This window comes from Protopterus annectens, chromosome 6.part0, assembly GCF_019279795.1.
Source record: "Protopterus annectens isolate FY-2018-M chromosome 6.part0, PAN1.0, whole genome shotgun sequence".
NCBI lineage: Eukaryota > Metazoa > Chordata > Ceratodontiformes > Protopteridae > Protopterus > Protopterus annectens.
Window position 1 is genome coordinate 1,833,379,589 of NC_056737.1, and position 24,950 is coordinate 1,833,404,538.

At 41.7% G+C, this 24,950-nt stretch overlaps 1 protein-coding gene across 2 annotated transcripts in view; it reads left to right on the top strand.

Annotated features, from left to right (window-relative positions):
* The first annotated feature begins 14,682 nt into the window (after positions 1-14,682).
* The window catches only part of MFSD6 (major facilitator superfamily domain containing 6), a 790,692-nt gene continuing 780,424 nt past the window's right edge, over positions 14,683-24,950 (top strand). The window contains exon 1 of one of the 2 annotated variants that reach the window (XM_044075186.1): positions 14,683-15,180. The gene's annotated coding sequence lies outside the window, so the exon portion shown is untranslated. The remainder of the gene's footprint in view (positions 15,181-24,950) is intronic. The other variant, XM_044075184.1, reaches the window with a different exon arrangement.

Below are 24,950 nucleotides of genomic sequence, written 5' to 3' on the forward strand. Positions count from 1 at the left end.
AAGCGGTTAGAAAAACATTTTATATAGCCCACCTAATCATGAAGGGATTCACATCTAGATCAGGGGAGGTCATCGTGCCTCTTTACTCATCTCTCATCAGGCCCATAATTGAGTACAGTGCCCCTTTTGGGATGTACCTTACCAGACACCTGCAGCAACTGGAAAGACCCCAAAAGTACCTCACCAAGAGGATCAAAAGGCTCAAACAGATGCCATGTGCTGCCTGGTTAAAGAAACTCCAGCTCTACTCAGTGGCATACCACCTGCTCAGAGGCGATCTGTGCCTGACGTATAAAGTCATGTCCAACCCAGAATTAATGGACATGCTGCACCTCAGAAAATCCAAATCCCATCGAGCTACGTGCTCGAGAGACTTGAACCTCAGCACTGAAATAAATAGGACATGCTGGAGGGACAGATTCATAACCCAGAGGCTCCCTTCACTCTGGAATAAAATCCCAGTCCAGGTTAGGCAGAGTCCCTCATTGACTCGCTTCAAGAGGAATCTTGATGAGTGGATGGGAGATCATAGGTTTACCCTGGGTATCACTTCTGTTTCACTGTTAGACAGAGGCACAGTATACTAACCTCGAAAAAGGGCATAGCAAAATTCATTTAAAATGGGTGGTGAAAGCCAAACGCACTCTGGCTAGGCTTAAAAATGCCCTAGGGCAGATAGCCTAGTATGAACCTATGAACCTATGAACCTGATAATGTTTATACCTTTCTCAGATACAGATTATAGCCTATATCAGGTACAGATTTTAATAGTGTAGTGTACATGTGTTAGTATGTTTATCCTATTATACAGGGTCCTGAGTTTGAGCCTTGCAGAGGCAGTTTATTTATATCTGGCATGGTGTAGTGGTAAATCACTTTGGCTATGGTGTGTAGGGTCCTGGGTTCGAGCCTTGCAGGAGATGTTTATTGGTTGGGAGGGTGGCCTAATGGTTAAGGTGTTTGCCTTACAAACACAAGGTGCAGGGTTTGAATCTCACAAGGGATAATTGGCTAGGCTTAAAAAATGGCTCCCAAGGGCAGTTAGCCTAGTACTAACTAACCTATGAACTACTGAGTTTGGATGAATAAGCAAGGATATTAGCAGGGCTATGTAAGGAAAATGTTAGAGAGTAGCAGAATCCTTGCAACTGTGCATAGTTATTGTTTACCCTGGGGAGTAGCAAGAGCAGAGCCAATTGTTTGAATAATGGGATTTCAGGAGGTGTTTGAATTGGGTACTAGAAGTAGTGGTAGTTATATGGCTTGGGAGTGAGTTCCAGTTTTGGGCTATTTTATGTCTAATTACATGAATGAGATTTTGGCTGCTTGATCTTAGGGCTCTAGTGGTGGTGTGGGGCTGAATTAGCTGCTGTAGTGCAGGCGTTTTCTCAGGGTAATAGTAGAGTTTATGTGCTACTGAGACTTGATTAAGTTGTAGTAGCTGAGGAAGCTCCAGCCACTTGAGTTGCATTAGGGAATGACAATGATGGGACCTGTTTGTGGAGTCTGTAGCAAACTTGGCAATCTTGTTGTAACACAATTCCATTTTGCGAAGTTCAGTAAGGTGAAGATTAGTTAGGATAGGGGAGGCATAAAGAAGGATGGAGAAGAGGGGGTTCTTGCAATAGTGGCTTTGGTCTGTTTAGTCATGAACTTTTTGTTTCTATAGAGGAGTCCTAATTTTCTGTTCATCTTTTTGATGGTTTGTGCTATGTGGATATCAAATTTCAGGTGATTATCAATCTCTAATCCTAGAAGTTTTGTGTGGTTGGTGTGATTTGAATATTATTTTTGTAGTTTATGATGAGGCTATAGTTTAAGTTAGATGATCTGCCAGGGGTAAATAGGATTAGTTTTGTTTTCTTGGGATTGAGAAGTAGTTGTATGTTAGAAAACCAGGTTTCAGCTAGAGTAAAGTTATTTTGGGTAAGGGTATGTAGTTCCATTATGCTGGGGGCAGCACATATTATGGTGGTGTCATCAGCATATTATACTACTGAGGCAGTAGGCAAGGAAGAGGAGATGTCATTAGTGAAAAGAGAGAACAACAGTGGGCCAAGGATTGATCCTTGAGGGACTCCTATGGATACTGGTAAGAGGGGGGGACAGCTTTTCTTGCCAGAGGACTGCTTGTTGGCGTTCTAATATGTAGCTGTTGAACCATAGTATAGTGGAGGAGCATATGTTTAGACTTGATAGAGCACTGAGGAGCATATTGTGATTAACCATGTCAAATGCTTTTGATAAGTCCAGGAAAATGGATGATACGAAAAGACCTTTGTTTCTGTAATGGTTGACTGTATTGGTGTAAGATAGAAGAGCGGTGGTCATACTATGGGAGGGTCTAAAGCCATGTTGGGAATTGGATAGTAGTTTGTTTTCTTGGAGATACTGCATTAGTTGCAAGTGAACATCTCTTTCTAAAATTTTTAATAAAGGTGATAGTATGGCTATAGGGCGATAGTTGGTCAGCTCTAAGGAGTTGCCTCCTTTGTGCAGAGGAACAATGTGGGATGTTTTCCAGAGGGTAGGTACTTTGTGTTCTGAAATTGGCCTATTTATGAGAATTGACACCAGATATGATATGGCCTCTGCTGATATTTGAAGGAAATCTGCAGGAAGTTTATCGGCTGCTAGTGTGGTTGGTTTTAGCTTCTTAAGGAGGTTTGAAATCATTTTAGTGGACACTGGCTGCAGGGAAAAGCTAGAGGTGTTATTTTTTGTATTACTGTTGGTTGTAATGGATGATTGTATTGGACTGGCATTTTTTTGGGGTATTAGCTAGATTTTGTACTGTTTCTGTAAAGAATTTATTAAATTGTGTAGGGATATTGTCTTGGTTGTTTAGCAGCACAGGGGTATGGGGTGGATGCTTTCCCAGGGTGAAGTAATCTATTTATGGAGGCCCAGAATTTTTGGAGGTTATGGGTATATTTATCTTCTAGGTTTTTATAGTAGTTAGACTTGTCAAGTTTAGTTAGCCTCTTGGCTTTATTACATAGTTCTATGTACTTTTGCCTTAGAGTAGTATTTTTATCTTTGTGAGATGCTATCCAGATTTTGTTCCTTTCTTTCATTGTACTTTTTGTCTCTTTGGTTAGCCATGGGGCATGGTAGGTTTTTGGCCTAATAGTTCTGAAGGGTGCATGTGAGTCTAGGATTCGTAGGAAGGTTGAGTTAAAATACTGTACTGCATCATCGAGAGGTAGGTGCTTGAGGGGGAACCAATTGCAACAACTTAGTGCCTTATTAAAGTAATTGGCTATGAAGTTTCCTTTATTACATATTACTCTGAGGATAGGTAGGTTGGACAGATGGTGGGTTCTGTTCCTGATTAGGTAGGTGGGTTGATGTCCACTTAGACTGACAGGAAAACAGCCTGATTGTTGTACAAGTGTGGGGTGGGATACCAGAATCCAATCCAAAATGGATTGACGTTTGGTTGTTTTGTCAGTCCTAGTGGGGGTAGTTATTATTTGGGTGAACCCATGGAGGTTGATGTGATCTGAGGTATAGTGGTTGGAGCAGTTGATCCAGTCTATGTTAAAGTCACCTAGTAGTATGGTTTCGTAAGGGAGGGAGTGTGAGAACCAATTTAACAGATTTTCCATTATAGGAATGTTATTACCTGGTGGGAGGTAGGCACCTGCAATGATTATTTGTTTGATGGTGTTTAGTTTACATTTGGCAAGGATAAGTTCTATCTCATTGATTTCTTCATTATTATAATCAACTAGTTCTAGGGTGAGGTAATTTCGAAATAGAATTGCTACACCTCCACCCTTTTTCCCTGTTCTGTCTCTACGTATGATATCATAACCTGGGGCTATGATCTCATTATTATGGTGATCCGGTTTGAGCCATGTTTCTGTTGATACCACTATGTCAGGTTTATTTATATATACATATATATATATATATATATATATATATATATATATATATATATATATAAATTACATCTGTACATAAAAACATACATTTGCTATGCTGGCAGCTGCTTACACCCACGCAGGCGCACTCGCATATGCCTACTGTGAGTTACATATGTTTACTGCCGCTTATTTGTGCTTACATGTGCCTTATTCATTATGACAGTACCACTTTGATTTAAGGAATCTGGCTAATGGCCCCATGCGAAACATATGTTCACCTTTACATGTTTAAATGTTGACTTTACAGCACATTGATATTCATTCCACAAGGAAAATGATATGTGCTATAGTCGAACTTGAACTGGGAATGCCTTTACGTTTGGCGGATGCTCTAACCACTGCACTATTGGTGTTCTGCTTCATTTATATGTATACCCATGGTTCATAGTTTCCCGAACACATACCTCAACACTTCACTTGCACAGCAGGCATCCATTCTCCTGCTGGGAAAACCGCAGTACTACACATGCGCCATTCCCTATTCCCTACTGCACTGGACCCATGCTGCATGTTTACTCACTCCGAGGATATTCAGAACTTCCAAGCTTATAGTCCTAGCACATACGTGTGTTTGATTGTCAGGGGATTCATGTGGTCATCCAGGTTTAGGCTTGTGCAACTGGAGACCGGAACAGCCCTGTACCCATTTGAAAGTCAGACTTAGCACTGGACAGAGTTAGTCCCAATGTTACCATTCTACCTGTGTTTACAGATGCAGGGGTTTGCCAACCTCTGACCTGCTTGATATGTCGGCACTACATAATACGGGGTGGGGGTGTTCCGCTGGTGTTTCCCTTCACATTCGTTATGACTGCTTTATTGTGACCATGTTCATTCATATTCATATATATATATATATATATATATATATATATATATATATATATATATATATATCTGTCTGTACAAACGTATACACCTACATACCTATTTACATTTCCCATACTGTTGAATGGCCACCGCGCATCCCCGCTGGCTTTACCTCCCTATATCCGACTTGGACCCAGAAACAGACACACCTTAGTCACCGGTTTGACCACTACACCATCCGTGGTACATTCCGCATGGATGGTAGCTAGGATATATGACTTCACTACAGGTATTCAACAGTACTGGCAACAAATGTGACAGTTGGTTGGTGTACATATGTGTACGGACCTCTCAACCACTCAGGGACTAATTTCAACAGTAACAGGGACAAGGCAAGGACAAATCAGGGACAATCACAGACACTTTCAAAATATTAGTACTATTAACTTGAAACGTTGACAGAATCAGAGCATATGTATTAATACTTATTTTCTGAAGTAGAAAATGTCTATTAATCTTAATTATTGTCATTATTCATTCAGTGTAATTCACCACCTTTCCTCCAAAGGTCACTGGTTTTAGGGGAATTAAGAGGCTGGCTAGTTATTGTGCTAATGCTCTGACCATTGGTAGGGTTGCCACCTTTTCATATGGCCAGGATGGGATATATTCATGACACACCAGTTTTTCAGGCCAACACATACCCACGGTCAGTACAGGGTTTAGAACTTTACTTATTTTCCTAGATGAGAGCTTATTCTTGTAGCAGTTTAGTTGCTTATTCTGTTTCATATAACAGTTGCATAAAATAGTTATTTCTGTATGTAAAATACGTAAAATATGGTACATAATTATTTCCTACAATCACAGGACATTTACCATTGTATTATTTTTGGTCAGGACACACCTACCCAACCAGGGACTGTCCCTCACAAAGTGGGACAGGAGGTACCCTGCTTACGTCAGCACCTTAATCACCCTATATCCAACTGCCACTATGCGAATGTGTAAAGTATATATTCTCGATAATGCATGTGGGGAGCTGTGCATCATGGTCAGGTGTTTAGGTAGTAGGTTCTGCATAACCGGCTGGAGGCTGAACAGTCTCTTGAACCACTACTGCACATACAACTTGTGTCCAGATGTCTACAGGACTGGACATCATGTCGTGACACCAAGTCTGATGTTTACACAGGATACTTACCCCATGATGGATATCCAAAAATTGAACAGAGCAATAAACTTCGATATTTTTGGATTTACGAAAATGTGATAGGGTTATACATGCAAGGGATACATAGTTTGCAATCCTGAGACTGCCTAGGGTGAGACTGCCTACTAGATATGAGTAGTGGTCACTATGTGCAGATATGGCTGCGCCAAGCTAGCAGCCCGAGTATGGCTGGATTTGGTGGACGTTCAGAAATGGGGGGGGGGTTGTGTGCTGTAGAGGGGATGATGGGTATTCAATTATGCATCCTGGTGTATTGTGGTTGGATGGCTCAGTTCAGTCCAGACCATTATGTGGGCATGTGCCAGTGACGTTTCTGTACATGTGTATCGCACATTTTAATATTCATATGTTTGTGGAATTGTGTTCGACAGTATGGCCTGTCAGGTTGTATTGCGGATGTGTATGTTTGTTCTTTGTGTTTCTTTCTGATTCACCCACTGCTCCCTCATACACCTCCAGTTCACCTATTGTGCATCCAACACAGTCTCCCCTTGGCAAATTATTACATTACCTGTCCCCCCACACCCATATTCCACACACTCCATCCATCCCTTCTCTGGTTGATGGCCCATGGCACGGTCAAGGGAACACATTGCATACACTACATATCTCTGGTACCTGTATGGTTGTGAGGACTACCCTAGCATTTTTCACCTTCCACATGCTGTACATCACACACATAGGTACACGCAAATACTTATCTTTCATGACATGGTAGGTAGACCTGGGTAATACCAGTTCATCTTTGGCCCATCCTGACAAGGACACCTTGGACCACAAAAGGGCAGATTTTGGGTGAATGCTCTCACCATTGGTAGGGTTGTCACCTTTTCATATGGCCAGGATGGGATATATTCGGGACACACATCAGATTTTACAGGCCAACACATACCCACGGTCAGTACAATGGATAGTACTTTTGTTTTATGCCTAAATGTAAGCTTATTGTTGTAGCAGTTTAGCTGCTTCTTCTGTTTCGTTTACTTGCTTATTCTGTTTCTTGTAACATGTAGGTATGTTACATATGGAAATAACTATTGTATGTAACTATTACATAAGATATGGGACATAATTATATCCTACAATCGCAGGATATTTTACATTTATAATGGTTTTGGTATGGACACAACTGCCCAGAGGGGGACTGTCCCTCACAATGTGGGACAGGTGGTAACCCTGACCATTGGGCTAGACTTAGCTATTGGCGGTGCACTAACACGATGCGTTTCGCTTACACTTGGTATAACTATCAACACTACAACAGAATACGGGCACGGGGTTTTAAATGTCATTTGTTTGAGGGATGGGGACTCAGTATTCAGCTATGTCCATTTGTATTTGCCTCTTATTTTTGTGTTCGCAAAACTGTCTTGCATGCATTGCATACGTTTCAGTATCCACTGACACTGACAGGTGTAATTACTATTGGAGGCAAGCTGTACTATTCAGCATTTTAGGTTGCACGTAAACAACTGACATATCCATGCCTCCGTGCGGCCCTTGGACACGCCTGCACTCGTACACGTTTGTTATGCATGTGGATGTGGCGGCAGCGTGCCTTCATTAATATGCATATGGCGCTACTGCACCATCTCTGCACATGGTCGGCGCAAGCCTAACGCCGTCCTTGCGCCGAGCTTCATGAATCCCGGGGCTTAATTCAGTATTAGTGGAATTTACATGATTTTTACTCTCTTCCAACTGGGAAGTATTCACTCCCATTACAATAACAATACTGTTTATCAATCTCATATAAAACCATGTCCATGTATGTGACAAACACTTTAATAAATATTCTTTCTCCACTGGCTCAAGATGAGATTTGCATAACTGAGTATAACTGGGAACCACAGTAGTCTCAAATACTGCATCACTAAATTGACGTAATCTGCTGTATATCTGCAGGTTATTGTGTTATTTTTAACTCTGCTGCAGTAATATATTTTTTATAACACAATACATTCTTGTTTCTTCCCCTTCATTTTTTTGTCTGATCATTAAAGGCCTTATTTTTGCCATTCTTCTTCACATCCGATTTTACCTTTAAAGAGACTTATTTTCTTTTAATTGTTATAATGAGTTATTTTTTGATGGAGTTAACTTTAGCCTTGTTGCATTGGGCTGGGTAAAGTTTGAAGGCTTCGTATACTGTTATATTTTAGTTTAATAATTTGTTGTTTTTGTAATGCTACCATTTATATTTATTACAGAATTTTTCACTACATTTATTCTGGAGTCACAAACAAATGTTAAAGACACTGTTATTCGTGTAAGGCTATATATGGACAGAGTGACATATTTGCAGATATGGCTTAACCTGGATCCCTAGGACAGCTGCACTTGTATCTATCTGTAAACTTAGACTATAGTAGTTCATGAAATATAGGAAGAGTGTCACTATTTTGCACATTTTGTTTTAAAACATTCCAGATGTTAGGAGCAAGGTTGCTAAATGCTTTCTGTCTGTAGCAACTGAGATAAATGGAAATCTTTGCAATTAGAAGCTCTCCGAGTTTATCATATTGCAATAATAATTTCTAATAAAGAGCTTATTTCTAACAGGAGGGCAGTAAGTATCATTCATTATTTTGAATATGAGGTTACTGAGTAAGAAATTGTCCTAGCCTCATTTGGGAGATACGTTTTTTAAGGTAATTCAGTGATGCTGACATTTATGGTCAGGATGTATAAATCTTAGTGCCTTATTCTACCCAGTTTGTAGCATAGCTGTATTGTATGGAGAATGGAATGCTATAATATGCAAAACATATTCAAGTCTTCGTAGCAGCGCATTGACCGCAAATGCCTATCTAGCTTCTACAGATAGAACAGATGTTCTGTATGATACCTTCAGGTGGTTATGGACTTCGATTTGCTGTTCTGTGTATTTGGTGAAGGTCAGTATTTGGGTGCAGGGTAATTCTCAGATACTGAGTGAAGTCAGGCATAGGCCAACTAGGCGGCCGCCTAGAGCGCCGATCTAGCAGGTGCGCTTTTCCAGTATTTAATTGGTGTAGGTAGACCAGGATGGGGGAACCAGTTAGTGTGGTGGGGGGGCTTCATGGAGTCCTTTTGCCAGGCCCTAGGGCACCAGTTGACCTAAGGCCGCTCCTGAGTGAAAATGCATGGTGTGGAATGTTATCTGGCCCTCTAATTAGCAAAGGTATCAGCTAAACTTTTTTGCTGTGAGAAACATTTCTGCAGTTTGTTTCTAAGTAGTGTGGATATTTGTAGCATTATCCATATTCAGGTTTGTATTTGGGCCTAGTCTTTGTGGAGGCTGTGTCTGAGCACATATTCAGGGACATCTTGGTTTAGCCAAAGCCATCGGGCATTTCAGTGAGAGAGAATTGTTTAAGGTCATTGGCTGACTGAGATCACCTGGACTACAACTTAGACTAAGCACCTCATTGGTTCTTTTGAGCTTTTTGTTTCTTAAAAGTTGTCTCAGGTTTCAACTTTCTGTTACCTAAGAAGTTAAGTTATGAGTGTTTCTGCCATTTCACATTGAGCTAATCAAAGGAAGGACACTGACCAAACTTGGATCTATAATATATAACATTAAGTATCCTGTTTTTTTGCTTATTTTGCTAAAGTTATTTATATTTTTCTAGCTAGTTTCACTGTGTGTGAGATATTAACTGGAAATTGTCTACTTTTATTAAGCATCTGTTGGGTTGTTTGTTTCTGATAACTTGTTGCAGTTAAATGCTTTCACTAGAGGCTCCTTTATCTGTTTAAAACTTTCATTTAAAGGCTCACTGCTGCTTTTCTGCTGTGGGAAACATTTCTGCAGTTTGTTTCCCACCCTCTCTCCCTATTGGTATGGTGTTTTTATAGTTGGCGGCTTTGCAGTTGCCCTCCCCTACTGTAAATTTGATCTGGGACCCTCCTCCCAGTCTAGTGTCATTACTCCATTCTACCCAGTACAGGGAGAACATTTGAGAAGGCCAATCAGCTTAGTTTCTGCTACTCCTTTCTCTCTTTCCACTAAAAAAAAAAAAAGTGTTTCTAAGCTTGTTTCCTGCCTTTCCTGTGGGTAGTCTAGTCTGGATATAGATTTGCTGTGTCCAGGACTATTTGTAGGCTTCTATGCCCCCAAGCCTTTCTGTGTTGGAGGGAAGCCTTCTAGCTTAATTTTGTTTCTTAGAACTAGCCAGGTTTTGTTTCAGCACTCAAGTCTGTTTCTCTGAGCTCAACACTTGTTCAGACCTTATTCTAAGCACTAAATAAGCTACAAATTACTACAGCACTCAACTTTCCTCACTGTCTAGAGGAAAACAGTTTCTAGTACTTAACAAATAAGCACCTATCCAGGCATGTCTAAGGGTCAGCTCCCAGTGTTTTCTCCTGTCTACCTGATGAATCTGGGCATCTTGGGGCAATGCAGTAATTGCCTCATGTACACAGACAACCCTCTCATCCTACCACCCAACACTACAACCTGTGAGAGATGCACTTATATAGCCAAACTAGAAGCAAAGCTCTCTTCACCCAAGACTGGACTAGACAGTCAAGAGGAGAAGGTAAACACTTGCACCACACCACACTCAGCACATAGTCCTCAAAACCTACACCACCAAAACACACACATAGAAACACAAAACACACATCTACATTCATGGAGGCTCTCAGCATAAACCTGCCCAAGCAACAGGGACCTCCAAAGCAGAAACACAAGCAACCTCCACCCCCGAACACAACCCAAATGACACATAGCCCATAAACTCAGTGTGCCACTCAACCACAGCCCATAAGGCATAACAACGTACCCAACACTCTAGTCGTAGGTGACTCTATAGTCAGGCACACTGATGTTCCACTCATCAGGCTAAACAAGGAGAAAGTTACTGTCAGCTGCCTGTCGGGTGCCAGGATCCACCACATAACGCATGCACTCAGGTCACTCCACAACAAGTACACATATGACTCTGTCATTGTCCATGTTGGTGTGAATGACCTGAGACATACCTCCTTGGACTACATGAAAAGGGACATGGAGGAGCGGTCCGATCTTATAGCCCAGGCAGGTATGACCCTAGCCCTGAGTAGCATCCTGCCATCACCCAGAATGATACCACAGTACAAGGACAAAATGATTGACTTCAACAATTGACTAAGCTTCTGGTGTCATTTTAAGGGGATCCAGTATCTGTCTGCCTGGGATGACATGATTGACAAACCATGATGCTTTGCCAGAGATGGCCTGCCAGTATTGCCCCTGGGATTCCGGATACTGGCTAAGGCTCTAGCCATCCCTATAGTGCCTTTTTTAGGCAAGGTTCAAATAACAAATTCACCACCCTAACAGGTACAGGAAAGAAGAATCTGAGGGTATTGCTACTCAGTGCAAGAAGTCTAAACCTCAAAATGCACTCACTCGAGGCACTCCTTAAAATGGAGAACATTGACATCTGTGCAGTGACAGAGACCTGGTTCAAGGCTCTAGAGAGTACCCCTGCATTACCAGGCTATAATTCATACCACACCTTTCAGCCACCCAGCCTGGACCGAAACACTAAATGCGGAGGCATGTCCATATTCATTAAGGATATCCACACCTCCAGGCTAGTTGCTCAGCATAATGCGTCCGAGATTATCCAAGTGCAACTAACTCTGGGCAAGACCGCAATCCAAATTGTAGCTTGCTACAGATCCCCCACCATGCCCCAAGATTCCCACTCCTCATTTCTTAATACATTGGAAAATATTAGGGTACAACCTAACACCCTAATAAAGGGCGATTTCAACTACCCTACCATTAACTGGGAAAACTACTCATGTACCAACTCTTGTGCTCAACGTTTTCTGGAATTCATAAATTCCAGTGCCATGGATCAACTTATCCACACCCCCACCAGGGGAAGCAATATCCTAGACCTGGCTATTACCAACATGGGCAACCAGTGCTCCACACCAGCGGTCAATTCCTCATTGGTCAGATCCAACCACAAGCTAATCACCCTAGACATCCACATCCCTCCCCTACCCCCTATTAGGGAAACCACAGTAAAAAATGTCTCCAAAGCCAACTTCATGCTTCTTAAGACAGAAGTGGAAAACTTCACGACACCCATGCTGACGGACAATAGAGGTACGCCTGCTGAACCCTCCACAAATGCACTTTATAAGCACTTACACGAGTGCATGGATCGTGCAATCTCTAACAGAACCAAGATGCTATCCTCCAAAAAAAGGAAGCCAATCTGGTGGTCTCCTGCCATAAACAAACTCTACAACAGAAGAAAGAAACTGTTGCAAAAAAGAGTAAAATCCCATGATTAGAGAAACTCCCTGGTCAGCCTCAGTAAGAAGCTGAGATCCCTCATAAAATCCTCCAAAGCTGGTTATGAAAACAAAATCGCCACTGACTCTAAAGACAACCACAAAGCATTATATAGCTATGTCAAGAATCTCAATGGCAACACTCAGATCTGCTCTGAGTTACAGCACAATGGCACTAAATATACAGAACCAACTGATATTGCCAACATCCTGGCAGATAGGTTCAGTGCTAACTTTACCCCCCTGTCATCCGCTAAAGGGCCCACCTCTATACCAGAAGAATGCAAAGTTCCTGTAATCACGGCTGCACAGGTAAAAAACACACTATCCAAAGCCAAGAACACAGCATCCATGGGACCTGACGGCATCCCAGGCTGTGTTCTACATGAACTACAGAACAAACTGGCACTCCACCTAAGTACTATGTTCAATCATAGCCTCACCTCAGGCTAAGTGCCCAATGAATGGTGCACAGCGACAGTTATCCCACTCCACAAAGGGGGAGCCACCACAGACCCCGGAAACTACTGCCCCATTAGCCTAACGAGCCTGATCTGCAAGGCTATGGAATGTATCATCATGGAACTTATAAACAATGACATTGGTAATCTCCAAACTCAGGACCCCACCCAGTTCAGGTTTGTAAAAGGCAGATCATGTCTCCTAAACTTGATAGACTTCTTTGAAGCAGTAACCAAAGCCGTAGATGAGGGTAAGGTGGTTCACACAGCCTATCTAGATCTCGCCAAGGCTTTTGACACCATCCCCCACTCTGGAATTATAGATAAACTCACTAAACTAGGTATAAATCCCTATGTCACAAGATGGGTTGCCAACTGGCTCACTGACATAACCCACACTGTGAAAGCAGCAGACTCCAAATCCAACTTCAGACCAGTGACAAGTGGAGTGCCACAGGGTTCAGTCCTGGGTCCTCTCCTGTTTGGTATCTACTTCTCTGAGGTACAGGCCAACACAGAAGGTCTTTGGCTAACGAAGTTCGCAGATGACTGCAAACTAGGAGCTATAATCAAAACTCCAAAAGATGTGGACATCCTACAAAAGGGCCTCGCTGAGACAGATGCCTGGTGTCAAAGCCATGGCCTCAAGCTCAATGCCAAAAAGTGCATTGTCATCCCTTTTGGTAAAACCTCAGTACCCATGAACTACCACATAGGCGGTAGTCTACTTAACACGAAAAGTGTGATAAGACACCTTGGGACACAGGTGGACAGTAGTCTCTCCTTTGATAATCACATCACCACAGTAATCAGGAAATCCTTCTGTGTGGCACACCTCATCATCAAAGGTTTCTCATCCAGGAAAAAAGAGGTCATTGTTCCCCTCTACTCGTCACTCATTAGACCCATTATAGAGTACAACGCCCCTTTTGGTATGTACCTCACAAGACATCTACAACAACTGGAAAGGCCACAGAAATACCTCACAGAGAGGATTGCTGGCATCAAACAGCTGTCGTCTCAAAAAAACTGCAGCTGTACTCCATTGCATATCGCCTACTCAGAGGCGATCTCTGCCTAACATACAAAGCTATGTCAAACCCAGAGCTTTTAGACATGCTCCACTTAAAGAAATCCCAGTCCCTACGAGCTACTCGGTCTAGGGACCTAGACCTTGTCACCACAATAAACAGAACATGCTGGAGGGATAGATTCCTGTCCCAGAGACTTCCCATACTCTGGAACAAACTACCTGTCTATATCAAAGAAAGCTCCTCATTAGCACTCTTCAAGAAAAATCTTGATGACTGGATGGGAGATAGGAAATTCACCCCGGGGATCACTTCTGCGGCTCTGTTCGACAGTGGCTCAGGAAAATAATTTTCTTGGGTGGCGAAAGCCAGGGTGCCTTTGGCTAGGCTTATATAGGCCCTAGGGCCAATAGCCTAGTACTTACCTATGAACCTATGTCCCAGACATAACTGTTTATTTGTAACTATTGATAATTAAAGAGTGTCCACGTCGTTTACTGAATGCATTAAAATATTGTAATGACAGCATTTCATTAAAAACCTTCACCCTAAGCCTCGGGATTGCCTGGAGCTACACGCTAAAAATAATTGTCCAGACATCAAATGTATGCAGTTTTCGCGTGGTACCATTCAGTGGTTTGCGTCTGGAGGGTTATATGGGTGCAATTATTGTATTACTGCTAACGAAGATTTATTAACCACGTGTACTTTCAGTACCTGGAAATACTTTACTAGACTAAGGCCAACCTCTGTTTTTTTGATTGGTTGGTGCATCGGCTTTCTTTAACAGAAAGCCAATGCAATGCTTTCAGACCACTGAGCTCATGCCCATCTTCAATACAGTACGCCAAGGTCTTCCTTATTTATTTAGCCGGGTTGGGCGGAGTTACCGGCAAAATAAGAGTACCAATCACCTGCATTAAACTGTAATAAGAAGAAGGCAATGTCTCGTAAACACATAAGCAAAGAACGCATAATTTCGCAGTTGTGAAACTAAAAATAAATAGTAAATACAGTGCATGTTCATTTGATCAGGATACATCCGATTAAACAGTAGTGAATGAAGTAGCAGAAGTGCAGCCCAACCCTCTGGGCGGCAGTCTGCCTGCTGCTGCAGGGTGCTGGCTGGCAGGTGTGTGTGAAGTCTATGACGTTGAGAGCGACAGTCACTGGGGCTCGGCTCATCACTGGGGAGGAAATACGGTAGTGCCTTAAATTATTTGTGTAATGTCTAGGTTATTCCTGTCTGCCTTTTAACGCCTCGGCTGGACTCGCCTGTTTATATACTATCCTCGCTTTGGTCGCGGCGGATGAAGCACACCCAAACAGAGAAGTCCTGTGGTCGCCTTCGTTTGTCAGCTCTTTAGCTGTGGATGAACTGCAGCCTAGACAGCTTGCCGAACAAGACAAGCCTGTTGCTTCAGGTAAGCCAGTGGAGACTTTATACAATGGGGCCAGATGCTTTCCTGGAGCTAGGGTCTGCGTAGGAGGTGCAGACTGTATCATGGCGTACAGTGAAGCAATCAGTTTGTAATGATCGGTCTCGAACATAATTTACACTTAAATGTTTGGTCGCAGATGAGACAGGAGTCGGGTGTAGGCAGTGTTTTGAAGTAGTCTGAGAGAAGTATTGCAGTAAACCATTTTCGGTTCTCTGTGTCTGCAGCCTCAGCAGAGAAAACATATGCTTTAATGTGACATTTCTAGACTGCAGATGAAGACAGTTACTGTCTCACGGTAGTTGAGAAGACTTCATAAATGTCATTGAACTATATAGCATGCCTGAATAGTCTAAATGGTGGCAGTCCAGACTTCAGGCTCAGAGGGATGCTCCATTATGTATAGGTCTATGATGTGCATTCATAAGAAGTTATTTCTGTGAAGTGGAACAGAGTTCAGCTCTATTCTCTTAGTTCTGCTGTGAGAATCCGATTTAAAAGTTAGTAACAATGTTCTTCATCAAAAACTATGTTTCAGTTTATCTTTAAGTATGTGAAACCTACTAGGTGTAAGTTCTGTTTTCGTTTTTCCCCAACAGGTCTGGTCAGGTTAGGTTGATTTTGGTGACAGGAAAAGTGTTGTGGACTTAACTGTTTTCAGTTATTATCAAAATGTTGCTACATCTTATCGAGCATCATAAAGGCCAGAGTGCAATATAGTGGTAAAATGCTCAAGCAAAGCGGTCATATTACTGTAAAAATTAACTGAGTCCTTATAAACACTGACTTTACAGTATAACATACCAGCAGTGACATGGAAAAGGTGACACCCATCAGGTGTCATTTTGGGTTAAAGATCACTTGACTAGTCCATCTACTCTGTTAACAAAAGAAAAATAAACAGTTTGATGTGTGTAGACTGTTGACCCATTGATTTAAGTTGTAAGTTGATGGAAAGGATAGAATAACAATAGCCATGGAAAGACTAAGGGATATTGTGAGGTGGCATGTTACATTAACATCTTATATTTTTAAATATGTTTTGAATTTCCAGAACTTTCTATTTTTAATTTTCAGTTAATGAGTAAAAATGCAGGTTTACATGAATGTGTTGGAATGTTTGGTGCAATTCAGCACAATGATTTAACCTTTTTGTCAAACAACTGAATAACAGATACTTCATCTATTAATTTTTGCAATGCTGCAGCACAAAGCCTTAGAGAAATAACTTGCACAGTCCATTTCACACAGCAGAAGATTTAACGAGGTCGAATTCTAGAACTTCTCTGCAATTCTCTGATTACTAGCTACATTACTAATGGAAGATAAGGATAGGAAACAAAGATGTAGCATGGAAAGTTGTGTGTGTACTTGTGCGTGTGTGCACGTTTGGCAGGATTGGAGGACAGGGAGTACAAAAAAAAAACTGTTTAAACCAGTGATTTAATAGAGCAAAAGGGTGGACACGCTCAGGTAAAACAAAAAAATAAATAAATATAATTTTCCATTTCTGCTCACCCCTGGAAGAAATGAGTAGTGAGAGTGTTCCAGTCAACACAATAATCAAAACGGGATGGCACCAGTGGATCTTTTTTTGTGGTGAAGGAAACTTATATACAGTGTTATTATGATGTAAGGAACCCCCACATTACATGTGCTGAGACCATGTTATTTTACAATAATTAAATGTTTTTATTTATAAATTATATAATAAGTTGAAAGATGCTGTGGAAGTGACACAATAGTGCATTCATATTTTTCATGATAAGACAGAGTGATAATATTGAAATAGTTTTTATTAAACTGAATTCATGTGTAGCATAGATTTTTTTTCTGAATGTGTTAAGGGAATTAATTCAGTTGCAAAGTCTCCTTAGCCATTCTGTCTTTAATGTGAAACTTTTAATTGATGATTTCTGGACAGCTCCTGGATCTGAGGGCACACTGAAGACAGACCTGTAAGTCTTCTACTTAGATAAGTCATTCATGTTTTCAACATTAAGAGAAATTTGTGGAGGAACCCCTGTCAGATGCTAGAGATGCCAGGTTTGCCTGGAACCCTGGTTGAAAATTATTGGTTTAAACTCTCATTATTATTAAAAAATCTAGCTTAAGCACATTCTTCATAGAATTAAAGACTCAGCATGGATATGACAGTGTGTTTACCTATAATTCAGAGGTTTTGTGATAGGCCTGTGCTGAAATGGTCCTCCAGGGTAGCGTACCCTCAAGCAGTTAAATACATGTAAGGAGGTTAATGATGGCTAAGTGAGTTGGATTTTCCAAAAGACATTAGGATAAACACAAAGTTAAAATAATTTTGCCAGTGTCCCGAGGTAGCACACTTTTAAAGAAACACTTGTGAGAACTCATATTAAATAAAAAAAACAAAAATGTTTTAAATTTGGTATATATGCTAAGTATATGTTTTTATAATACTGATTAAATAAGTGTTTCAATGATTAGGTATGTTATCAGAATGCTTTTATTTCTTTTGCTTTGCTTCTGTAACTACAATTTATGACTTTCAATTTAAAATCATCTAGACATGAAATAAGTTCCAAGACAGATTTTCTGATTGGGCTAGACAGACTTTGTCAGCTCTTTCTTCTGGCATTTTATTTGCATTTATGTGTGTGTGTGTGTGCTTGTGTATGCCATACTTCTCAACCTCTTAGCATAAGAAATTTGGACAAAGTGGGGACAGGGGCCCAAAACAGAAACAGATTTAAAACATTCTTCTTAGAAAATAGCTAGAATAACAGGATTTTTGTTAGCATACATTTTTCTGAAGGATACAACGTCTAATGCTCAAATGTATGCATTATTTAGTGACATAAATCCTCACATCATCCCAGTAAATATAATATAGCTATATGTGTGTGTGTATGTGTCTATGTTTGATGAGTAGTAGTAGTAGCTGGCGACTTCAGTGAGTCAAATGATGAGACTTGCTGGCTGTGGGTTGTGCTGCTGTTTAGAAATTTGTATTTTTTGTTTGGAGCTGGGAAAGAAATCCATATGTGTATCCCCACAGTTGAGTATTTAAACTAGGTAAGATGCATTAGCCATATATGCTTCCTTTCTGGGATGATCCAGGAATTTTCATCAGGTTAAGTGATTTTTTTTCATGACGTGCACTATATGTATATAAAGACTGATGGAATTAAGCCCATATCTGCAGGATAAAACCCGTTAACATTTTCTAGCCTTAACCTTACATACAGTAGGTTGTTGGAAGCTGTTTAAGTGAGCTGGGCTGTTGGACTCTTGGTGAGCCTCTCTCAAACTATAGAAAAGTCGTCGTACCTTCCATGACACTCCCAAGCAAATACACACACACATACATACACACACACACACTTGAAATAAGCAATATTTTGTTATTTCTTTCTTTATTTGCAGTCAGGCACACGTTTGTTTTCACCCAATACCACATAAAACGTTACAAAAAAAACTGTTTAAATATGCAGCATCTTCTGTCTTGTTTGGGCCTCAGCTAAGACAGCCATAACTATCTCTGTGGCATCTGGTTTCATCATATGAGAAATGCTTCTCTGTGGTATACTGCCAAACAGTGGCCAGCAATTTAGTGTATAAGCAACAGCTTTGTCTGTATAGAGACATGTGTATGTACCAGTATGTGAGACAGAACAGAACCTGGGTGTTGAGTAGAATTCACTATGGGCATACAGGAAAGTGAACGTGTATACATAGATATCTGTATGTTTTTTGAAGGAGCAGTTGTATGTCCACCTGTAGCTTTGGAAAACCTCTAAACTCTATTAACAATTGCACTCTGGATGCATCAAGTTTAAATTCTTTAAACAAACTTCTACTATAAAAGTGAATGTGACTCTTCTCCCAACAGAACATCGGTACTGTTTGCCATCTATATCAGGAAATATATCCTGTGATGTTGCTTTGCTGAAAGTTTTTTTTTTAGCAGCACCGGTATGACAGTCATTTTGACAGAATTCATCTTGTCTTCTTGAGGGTGGAGTTCAGTAACATTTGTTTGATTTATGTATTAACTATTGTAATTGCATATAATTTTTAAGGAGGAGACAGTTGAAACAGGATGTGGAGTAATTTATTGGTTCATAACTTTACCAGTTGCTTCTGTGTAAATTGTTATGAAATTGGAAACTGCAGTGGGGATACCACTGAAAATTAAGTTGCTGTTGTGGCATAGTGTCTTACCAAATGTTTGGAATGTTCTTGAGATGTATCCTGTTTGGACTAGTTCAACAGCCTACCACCTCCTTGAAACACTGAACAAACTATCAGCATTTCTATATTTGCATCATGTTTTGCCAGAACTAGGTCAAAAGTTCTTTCTGACAAAGGTGAGCCTCAGTTTCCCTCATGTTCACCATCTTTCATTTGAAACAGGTGTGAGTGTGACTCACTGATGAACCATCTCTGGAAAATGCTACATGAAAGTAAACTTCAGATAATTGAATGTCCTTCTCCTCATCCACTGGGCATTTGCAAGGGCTTCAAATTTAAGCATGGTGCATGCAGCATATACTATGACTAGGCTAAGTGTGGAATGTATTAAGGAACTGTAGAGTGAATAGTGTGAATGCAAAATACTGAAGGAACTGTATGTTTCTATGTGTCTATATAAATACACAATAAGGCATGAGCGGCTAGTCATGGCACGACCAGCTTTAGGTGAACTGACACCCTAGACAAGGGGCTCCACAGCACCTTCCCTCCATGCAGTCACCTGGTACTACCCAGTCCCTTTCCATCTGGGCCTACGCATACCAACCAGATTACTTTTTTCTTTGTTTTTCTCACAAGTAGGCTTACTGTTCATTTTTTCCTAAATCCATTCATTCAACATATTCTAACCAGGCAGGACTGCGCTCTGATAACTTTGGAGGAAACAACTGCATTAAGCCAGGGTGGTCTCCAGATGGTGTCGTGGTTCTAGATGCTGTGAGATGCATTTTAGAGTTTTTTTTTTTTCAAACAACTTTTTTTTTATCCAGTAATGGCCTGAATGAAAGTTGTGTTTAAAGAAAAAAATTCGGTCTTACACTTCAGCACACCTCAACTGATTAAGACTACACTATACATAATAAAATTACGCTGGGGGCTGCAAGGGAGTGAGAGGCCCCTTGAGACGATACAGCAGTGTTTCCTTTGAATGAGCCTTTTTCCCATCAGAAGAAGAGAGACTTATTTTATTTTGGTAATGGGGGCAGTACTGCTCCTAGTGAATCCTTTTCAGACTCTGCCCAGGAGAGGAGAACAATAACTGATGAACACTCATAAACAGACTGGAGTCGGATAGCGTCACTATGTTTTACAAAGGTTCACAGTGTGATCCCAAAAGACAAAGTGATTAAATTTACAAAAATTGTATCCACAAGTTGCCTCCTAAACATAATTATTTTATTATACAATGAGTGTAGTACATTTCAGAAAGAAACCTTCTGAGTAATGCCATGCAATGCATTGCCTTTTGGGTTTTCCCAGTAAGGGGTCGCCACAGCGGATCATTGGTCTGCAGATTGTTTGGCAGTGGTATTTTAATGGTGTTGAGTTGCCAGCCCAGCACCCAACCTTTACAAAAGGCACACACACACACACACACACACACACACACACACACACACACACACACACACACACACACACACACCTACCTGCATGTCTTTAAAACTCACTCAACTGCAGGGAGGACATGCAGACTTTGCACAGGAGGTGCTTCAGCCGAGAATTGAACCGGAGAACCTCTTGCTGTGAGGCGACAATGCTTACCTTGTGTTTATTTGGTACACAGGGAAAAATCGTTTAGGAATACAACTATGTACATTGCTCATAATATGACATTGCCTCATCCAGTAAAAAGACAATATATGTAAAATACTTCATTTGCTTGGTGGGAGCAGAAGATGAGGACATGATCACCAGTGAGGGCATGTGAAGGGCTTTAAAACTACATGGTACAACATAGTGTAGATGGCCTCTGAGGCACTTAGGAGCAGGGAGCTATCTATATCAGATGCATTGTTTCTAATGAGTGAAAGGAAGAGTGTAGTGGAACTGACATGGCAATGGTGGAGTGGCCACAAGGGGGCAGAGTATAGCAAAGAAGCATTGTCTGCATTCTGCAATGACCGTTTCAAGATGTAAGTTAACCAGTTTAGCTTTGAATTGTCCCCAAAAGGATTTGGTAGTATGTTTTTTTTTCCGTACTTCATTACTGTTGCTTTTGCAGCAAAAAAAAAAAAAATTCTAAGCTTGTTTCCTGCCTTTCCTGTGGGTAGTCTAGTCTGGATACAGATTTGCTGTGTCCAGGACTATTTTTGGGTTTCTAAGCCCCCAAGCCTTTCTGTGTTGGAGGGAAGCCTTCTAGCTTAATTTTGTTTCTTAGAACTAGCCAGTTTTTTAGTTTCAGTACTCGTCTGTTTCTTTGAGCTCAACACTTGTTCAGAACTCGTTGTAAGCACTAAATAAGCTACAAATTACTACAGCACTCAACTTTCCTCACTGTCTAGAGGAAAACTGTTTCTATACTTAACAAATAGGCACCTATCCAGGCATGTCTAAGAGTCAGCTCCCGGTGTTTTCTCCTGTCTACCTGATGAGTCTGGGCATCTTGGGGCAATGCAGTAATTGCCTCATGTACACAGACAACCCTCTCCTCCTACCACCCAACACTGCAACCTGTGAGAGATGCACTTGTATAGCCAAACTGGAAGCAAAGCTCTCCTCACCTAAGACTGGCCTAGACAGTCAAGAGGAGAAGGTAAACACTTGCACCACACCACATTCAGCACATAGTCCGTCAAAATCTACACCACCAAAACACACACATAGAAACACAAAACACACACCTACATTCACAGAGGCTCTTAGTAAAAACCTGCCCAAGCAACAGAGATATCCAAAGCAGAAACACAAGCAACCTCCACCCCTCCCCAACACAACCCAAATGACACATAGCCCACAAACTCAGTGTGCCACTTAACCACAGCCCATAAGGCATAAATAACGACATACCCAACACTCTAGTCATAGGTGACTCTATAGTCAGGCACACTGATGTTCCACTCAACAGGCTAAACAAGGAGAAAGTTACTGTCAGCTGCCTGTCGGGTGCCAGGATCCGCCACATAATGCATGCACTCAGGTCACTCCACAACAAGTACAAATATGACTCTGTCATTGTCCATGTTGGTGTGAATGACCTGAGACATACCTCCCTGGACTACATGTAAAGGGACATGGAGGAGCGGTCCGATCTTGTAGCCCAGGCAGGTATGACCCTAGCCCTGCGTAGCATCCTGCCATCACCCAGAATGATACCACAGTACAAGGACAAAATGATTGACTTCAACAATTGGCTAAGCTTCTGGTGCCATTCTAAGGGGATCCAGTATCTGTCTGGCTTGGATAATATGATCGACAAACCATGATGCTTTGCCAGAGATGGCCTGCACCTGTCACCCCTGGGATTCCGGATACTGGCTAAGGCTCTAGCCACCCCTATAGTGCCTTTTTTAGGGAAGGTTCAAATGACAAATTCACCACCATAACAGGTACAAGCAAGAAGAATCTGAGGGTATTGCTACTCAATGCTAGAAGTCTAAACCTTAAAATGCACTCACTCAAGGCACTCCTTAAAATGGAGAACATCAACATCTGTGCAGTGACAGAGACCTGGTTCAAGGCTCCAGAGAGTACCCCTGCATTACCAGGCTCTAATTCATACCACACCTTTCGGCCACCAAACCTGGACCGAAACACTAAAGGCGGAGACGTGTCCATATTCATTAAGGATATCCACACCTCCAGGCTAGTTGCTCAGCATAATGCATCCAAGATTATCCAAGTGTAACTAACTCTGGGCAAGACTGAAATCCAAATTGTAGCTTGCTACAGATCCCCCACCGTGCCCCAGGATTCCCACTCCTCATTTCTTGATACACTGGAAAATATTAGGGCACAACCTAACACCCTAATAATGGGTGATTTCAACTACCCCACCATTAACTGGGAAAACTACTCATGTACCAACTCTTGTGCTCAAAGTTTTCTGGAATTCATAAATTCCAATGCCTTGGATCAGCTTATCCACACCCCCACCAGGGGCAGCAATATCCTAGACCTGGTTATTACCAACATGGGCAACCGGTGCTCCACACGAGGTCAATTTCTCGTTGGTCGATCCGACCACAAGCTAATCACCCTAGACATCCACATCCCTCCCCCACTGCCCATTAAGGAAACCATAGTAAAATATTTCTCCAAAGCCAACTTCACGACCCCCATGCTGTCGGACAATAGAGGTATGACTGCTGAATCGTACACAAATGCACTTTATAAGCACTTACACGAGTGCATGGATCGTGCAATCCCTAACAGAACCAAGATGCTATCCTCCAAAAAAAGGAAGCCAATCTGGTGGTCCCCTGCCATAAATAAACTCTACAACAGAAGAAAGAAACTGTTGCAGAAAAGAGTAAAATCCCACGATTAGAGGAACTCCCTGGAGAGCCTCAGTAAGAAGCTGAGATCCCTCATAAAATCCTCCAAAGCTAGTTACGAAAACAAAATCGCCACTGACTCTAAAGACAACCACAAAGCATTCTATAGCTATGTCAAGAATCTCAATGGCAACACTTGGATCTGCTCTGAGTTACAGCACAATGGCACTAAATATACAGAACCAACTGATATTGCCAACATCCTGGCAGATAGGTTCAGTGCTAACTTTACCCCCCTGTCATCCCGTAAAGGGCCGATCTCAATACCAGAAGAATGCAAAGTTCCTGTAATCACAGCTGCACAGGTAAAAAAAACACTATCCGAAGCCAAGAACACAGCATCCATGGGACCTGACAACATCCCAGGCTGTGTTCTACATGAACAACAGAACGAACTGGAACCCCACCTAAGTACCATGTTCAATCGTAGCCTCCCCTCAAGCTATGTGCCCACTGAATGGCGCACAGTGGTTATCCCACTCCACAAAGGGGGAGCCACCACGGACCCCGGAAACTACCGCCCCATTAGCCTAACGAGCCTGGTATGCAAGGCTGTGGAACGTATCATCATGGAACTTATAAACAATGACATTGGTAATCTCCAAACTCGGGACCCCACCCAATTCGGGTTTGTAAAATGCAGATCATGTCTCCTAAACTTGATAGACTTCTTTGAAGCAGTAACCAAAGCCGTAGATGAGGGTAAGGTGGTTCACACAGCCTATCTAGATCTCGGTAAGGCTTTCAACACCATCCCCCCACTCTGGAATTATAGATAAACTCACTAAACTAGGTATAACTCCCTATGTCACAAGATGGGTTGCCAACTGGCTCACTGACAGAACCCACACTGTGAAAGTAGCAGACTCCAAATCCAACTTCAGACCAGTGACAAGTGGAGTACCACAGGGTACAGTCCTGGGTCCTCTCCTGTTTGGTATCTACTTCTCTGAAATACAGGCTTACACAGAAGGTCTTTGGCTAATGAAGTTCGCAGATGACTGCAAACTAGGTGCCATAATCAAAACTCCAAAAGATGTGGACATCCTACAAAAGGGCCTCGCTGAGACAGATGCCTGGTGTCAAAGCCATGGCCTCAAGCTCAATGCCAAAAAGTGCATTGTCATCCCTTTTGGTAAAAACTCTGTACCCATGAACTACCACATAGGGGTAGTCTACTTAACGCAGAAAGTGTGATAAAAACCTTGGGACACAGGTAGACAGTAGTCTCTCCTTTGATAATCA